The following is a 5,967-nucleotide window of genomic DNA, read 5'->3' on the forward strand; positions in this document are numbered from 1 at the left end:
ACTGATCCATTGAACAAAGCGAAAACATCGCTCCTTTTACGAATAAACACAAAAACAAACACAATTAGGAACACACAAATAAAGCACAAGACGAACGCACATACGAATACACACACATTTTCCTTTTTTTGCTTTACTAATACTTTTGGGAAGTCCAGGGGCGGGTCCGTGTCGTTTACCATAGCTAGGTTGAAGGGGTTAGGCAGTCTCAAGTCCTGGGTCGGTTCGTTTCGGGGGGTTTGGGTGTGACAAAGAGGGTGGGGGGGAAAACGCCTAAAACTAGGTTTTGTGCGCCTTCTGCCCCTTGCTCCTGGAAGGCGCTGGCTGGGGCAAGCTATGACACGCTTTGTCTTTATCTTTCTCAGGTGTTGTGTTCTCTGACGTGGATAGTTCTCTCTTTCACTCTTTCTCTCTTTTCTCTCTCTTTCTTTCTTTCTTTCTTTGTCCTTTTGCTCTCCTGTCTCTCTCCTTCTTTCTCTCCCTCCTTCTCCTCGTCCGAGGATATCTCGCTCTGTGTGGGCCCATTACCACCTACCGCGCCTGCCGTGTCTATGATCAGGCTGTTCCCAGCGTCGTTTGGGGTCTCGAGGGGTAGGGGTGGGGCTGGGTCTGGGGTGGTGTCCTTTACTATGTTGTCCAAATTACCACCTGTTACGATGTCGGCGAAAGTGGCTTGTCGCTCAGGGCAGTCCCACTGGTGATGACCAGCTTTCCCGCACCCAAAGCACAGTTCGGGTTGGTTTCGGTATTTCACCGTAAACCACTCGTGGTCCTTTGTTTTTAGTCGTCCCGGGATGTCCGTTTTTATATCTATTTTGAGGGCTCTCTCACCCGTTTTGACGTGTGTATTGCGCCACGTCGAATAATCGCTACCAACAACAACAGTCCCAAATTTCTCTAGCATGGAGTCTATGTAGTAGTTTGGGACAGTGAGGGGGAGGCCCCTTACTTTTACCCAAGTACCTCCTGGGTAGCGCGGCTGTAAGTCGAAAAGTCGTCCTCTGACACCAAGGCCCTCTATCTCTAAACGGTCGTACAACTCCTCAGAGTCCACGTGCAACTCCCAAGTATTCCTCCCTTTTGGGACGAGTGCCAGGAGGTGACGCGCGATCGGCCCTAGGGCCCGGACGATCTCCTCACCCGTAAAAGGGGGGGGGGGGGGGGTCAACCCAGGAGCGTGGAGGTAAAGTGGTCTCCCGTACTCACCAATGGGCGTACTTGTATCCGTGGCTTCTTCTCTCTCGGACATCCTTGGATGGTTGGAAAGGGAAAAAAACTAGACGAATAAACAAAACAAAACTGAAATTAAATTAAGGTAGTGTAAATGGATGATATCCAGTTCACGATAGCACTCTGCGACGGTATTGCCACTGCGCAAATATGCGCGCAAGCATTTACATGACATAATCAAAAGAGAAAACAAGCAAACAAGTGAGTAAAAAATCAATAACAACAGCAAATTGTAATGAGAGTTGTTACTTCTTTTTAAACTAGACATCTTTAGTTCTTATATTTTGTTTAGAGTAGCCCCCGTAGAGGCAATTAAAAATTGTGCTAGCCGCCCAGTTAAGGGCGTCTGCACGGGGTATTGGGAATAGTTTTCAACTAGCAATAACCACGCCTCGGATACACCTCTTTTTTTCTTTTCTTTTATTTAAGACTGAGTACATATATATAATATATACAAAACAATTTATACATAATAAAATTCAAGGAAATGCACAAAAATACATTCCAATCACAGATATAAAGCAGGTGCCACAAAATGAGAAATGACAAATGAATATTGATAAATGAAATGAAGACACCTGGGGGGAAAAAAAAAAAAAAAAAAAAAAAAAAAAAAAAAAAAAAAAATATTTCTAGCAAATAATATAATTTTCCTTTATCATTAAATGAAACAAATAAATGTGGTTTCACCCACACACATTCAAAAGCATCTGACGACAAACGCACTCTATCAACAAAAATTCTAAACTTTAAACGACTTAAAAAAGTATAAACAATCGACTCAGCCGTTACAGACTTCGTACGATACTTAACATCACACCTCGCGAACCATATTACATGTTTAGCTAACATTACAAGATATAAAACAACCTTTAAACGTTCCCTATTAGAATACTTAGGGAACGTGTTAAAACGCATCATATTACATGATAAACAAACAGAACCTTTAGTTAAATCAAAAATTAAATTACTAACAATAATCCACAAAGGCTTAACCATTTCACAATAAAAAAATAAATGTTCTATTGTTTCTACATCATCACAAAAAGTACAAAGCTTATTCAAAAAAGGTCGTTTACGACATAACACATAATTAGTGGGTATAATATCATGTAATATTTTAAAAGAAACAGTCTTTAAACAAGGATCAATAAAATTACTCCTAATATTAGTAAAACCCTCTTTAAAATTAACTGTTGGAAAAACTCTATTCAGACTGGATTCAGTAAACACATGAATTAATAACATAGCATAAAATTTATGACTAGTCATATTAGTAAACCAATTAAAGTCAGGATACAATGACATAAAATACTTAAAGGTTTTCAAACACTGTACATAAAAAGGAGGTATATTAGTTGAATGTGGTCTTAAATTAGATGCAAAATCTGGATTAATATGACGTAAAGAATAACCTAACCAATAAGATACAAAATATGTCCATTTACTATCTATATCTAAAATACATTTATACAAATGCATCAACATAAAAGCCTGTAACTTTGATTTAATATGCAAACAATTTAATCCCCCTTTATCATATGAATTATATAAAACAGTTCTCTTTAAAGGTTCAAAAACTCTACTATTCCATAAAAACCGAAACGCTTCAAACTCAAAAAAATTAATGTAATGAACAGGAATCGAAATAACTGCCGCTTTAAACCAAATTAATGACATTCCTAAAGTCTTAATAATATTATTCCTACCATAAATTGATAAAGCTTTATCATCATACTGTCGTAACATAAAAGTAAACTTATTACATAACTTATTCCAATTGTCATCAGGAGTAACCCGGGGCCCAAACATCACCCCCAAAATACGACCTGAACTGGACCAAGTAAGCTCCGAAAAGTTATCCACCGAATGGCGCCAATCTCCAAACGATATGGCTTTCGTTTTCCTCATGTTGAGTTTGGCTCCGGAAGACCTTCCATACAACTCGCACACTTCTAACAATCGTCTCACACTCTCAGCATCCTTACATATTCCATTACCATCGTCAGCATAAGCAGAAAACTTCGCTTCCTCATCATGTCCTGGAATCGGAATTCCTTTTATCATCTTATCATTCCTGACTCGAATTGCAAAAGGTTCAAAAATCAAAACATACAATAAAGGAGATAGACTACAGCCCTGACGAACAGAACGTTTAACAGGTAAATAATTCGATAAAAACCCATTTACTAAAACACTTCTATAAATATCATTATATAATAACCTAATCCATTTAATAAAATCGGATCCAAATCCATACTTCTCCAAACAATTAAACATAAACTCATGACTAACTCTATCAAACGCTTTCTCTTGATCTAAAGAAACAAAAGCAAAAGACCACTGTTTTTCATTACAATAATCAACAACACAGCGTAATAAATGTAAATTGTCATGGATTGATCTCCCCTTAATACCACAAGTTTGATCTGAATGAACCAGATCAGTCATAACAATCGATAAACGTAACTGCAAAGCTTTAGATACAATTTTAAAATCAACATTAAGCAAAGAAATAGGTCTCCAATTTTTAAGATATTCAGGATTATTTTTATCTTTCAAAATTAAATTAATATAAGACAACCTCATAGACTCAGGAAAATACCTTTTTGAAATGATAAATTATAAATATTAACTAATATCATACCAAAAATATCCCAAAACGTCATATAAAATTCTTTGGTTAAACCATCTGAACCCGGAGATTTATTATTATTCATTAACTTAAGAGCTCTAGTACATTCATCTAAATCTATTAAACCTTCACACAAATCATTACTATCATCAATACTAGGTAAATCATTTAAAAAAACATCCATTAAATCATGATCAATAGGTTCATTAACAAACAAATTTTCATAAAAAGATTTACAACATTTCATAATAGAAAAAGTATCATCATATACATTACCATCAGAATCGATTAATTTCTTTATAATTTTATCATTCCCTTTCTTAAATTCTGTTCTTAAAAAAAATCTTGAAGGGTTCTCATTATTATCAATAACCTTAGCTCTCGAACGTATAATAGCACCCTCACTCAATTTACTATCAATATCAAATAACTGTTTCTTAATAATTCTAACTTGATCCTCATAATCACCCGGAAATTCAACATTTAACTTTAAAATATCTCTATATCGTCTATGTAAGCTATTAATTACCTCCCTTTTCTCCCTTGCTTTATTCTTAGAATAATTAATAACAAACTCCCTAATTTTAACCTTTACCTCCTCCCATTCCTCCAAACTTAAATTATCTCCCTTCCCTAAACCCAGCCAAAAAGATCGAAAAGATTCCCTAAACACTTTATCTTGTAAATAACTATTGTTAAATTTCCAAAACCCACACCCTATTTTAATTGCATCGTCAAAATAATTAAAATCAGCAACTACAAAATCATGATCAGAAACCGAACATGGCAAAACAGAAACATCATAAAGAAAATTAACACTCTGAAGATACATACATTCTATCTAATCGACAAAAAATATTTTTCCATCTCCATGTAGTGGAAACCTTATCCGGATAAAGATATCGAAAAGCATCTACAAGATTATAATTATTCATTAACCGTTTAATACAAACTGACCCATCTAAACCCCTTCCAGAACTGCCCCCCACCTTATCTAACTTAACATCCATGACACAATTAAAATCCCCCGCCATTATTATCTTTCTTCTAGTAACTAGATATTGTTGTAAAGATTCAAAAAACTGATTACGTTCACAAATTAAATTAGGTGCATATATAGAAATAAAACGAAATGAATCCCCAAAAATATCAATATCTAAAACAACAATTCTACCATCAAAATCATACTGTCTTTTAATAAATTTATAAGAAACATGATTAAAAACTAACACCCCAACCCCTCTCGACACATTCGTCCCAAAACTCCACACACCCTCATACTCCTGATTCAAACAAAACATCCGTCCCTCTTCCATACACGTCACTCCCGTCTCTTGTACAAAACATACATCTGTCCTGACATTCTTGCACTCAGACCAAAACGCACGCCTCTTTCGCTCCCCACGCATGCCATTGCAATTCACACTCACACACTTAAACTTCCTATTCATGATGAAACAAAAGAAAAGGTCTCACCACCTCAAAACATGAAATGAACAAGTTCAAAGTACAAGGTTGCAGATATAATGCGTGACAAAAAACACACACATAAACTGCCAATAGAAAAAACAGCTCAACAAATCCTAAAATATGTACAAAAACAAAACTCTTGTTAAACAAACACAAAATCGACATTGAAAAAAAATGTAATAGTAAAACCCATAAGGAAAATAAAATAAAAACCTTAACAAAAAAAAAAAATAAATAAAATAAACAAAAACCCTACCACACCTAACAAAATCCACAATTACATATACTCTTCAAAAGAAGAAACGCAAAACCACATTGTCGTAACATTTGGAGAATTGATTTAATTATTGAATGGTGAGTCCGATAATTACCAAATGTTGCAGGATTGTTCACAATTCACTCTAGTCCATTGTGAGTAAGTGATAGGACACACCACCAAGGTCAAGGTCATCTGGAGTCAATACCGGGTGTGGCCTCCACGTGTGTTGACAACTGCCTGGCACCGCCTGCCCATTGAAGCAACCAGAGTACGGATGACGTCCCGGGGTATGGTGGCCCACTCGGCCTGCAAGGCTGCTGCCAGCTCGGGCAGGGTCTGGGGCTGTGGTTGTCGCTGTCGGAGGCGTCGGTCC

At 36.4% G+C, this 5,967-nt stretch overlaps 1 non-coding gene across 1 annotated transcript; it reads right to left on the reverse strand.

Moving 5' to 3' along the window:
• Positions 1 to 1,527: 1,527 nt before the first annotated feature.
• LOC121384867 lies at positions 1,528 to 1,662 on the reverse strand. The gene has a single exon (XR_005959483.1). It is a non-coding gene; the product is annotated as a U4 spliceosomal RNA (small nuclear RNA).
• Between the last annotated feature and the right edge of the window lie 4,305 nt (positions 1,663 to 5,967).

Source organism: Gigantopelta aegis, chromosome 10 (genome assembly GCF_016097555.1).
Source record: "Gigantopelta aegis isolate Gae_Host chromosome 10, Gae_host_genome, whole genome shotgun sequence".
NCBI classification, from domain to species: Eukaryota; Metazoa; Mollusca; class Gastropoda; order Neomphalida; family Peltospiridae; genus Gigantopelta; species Gigantopelta aegis.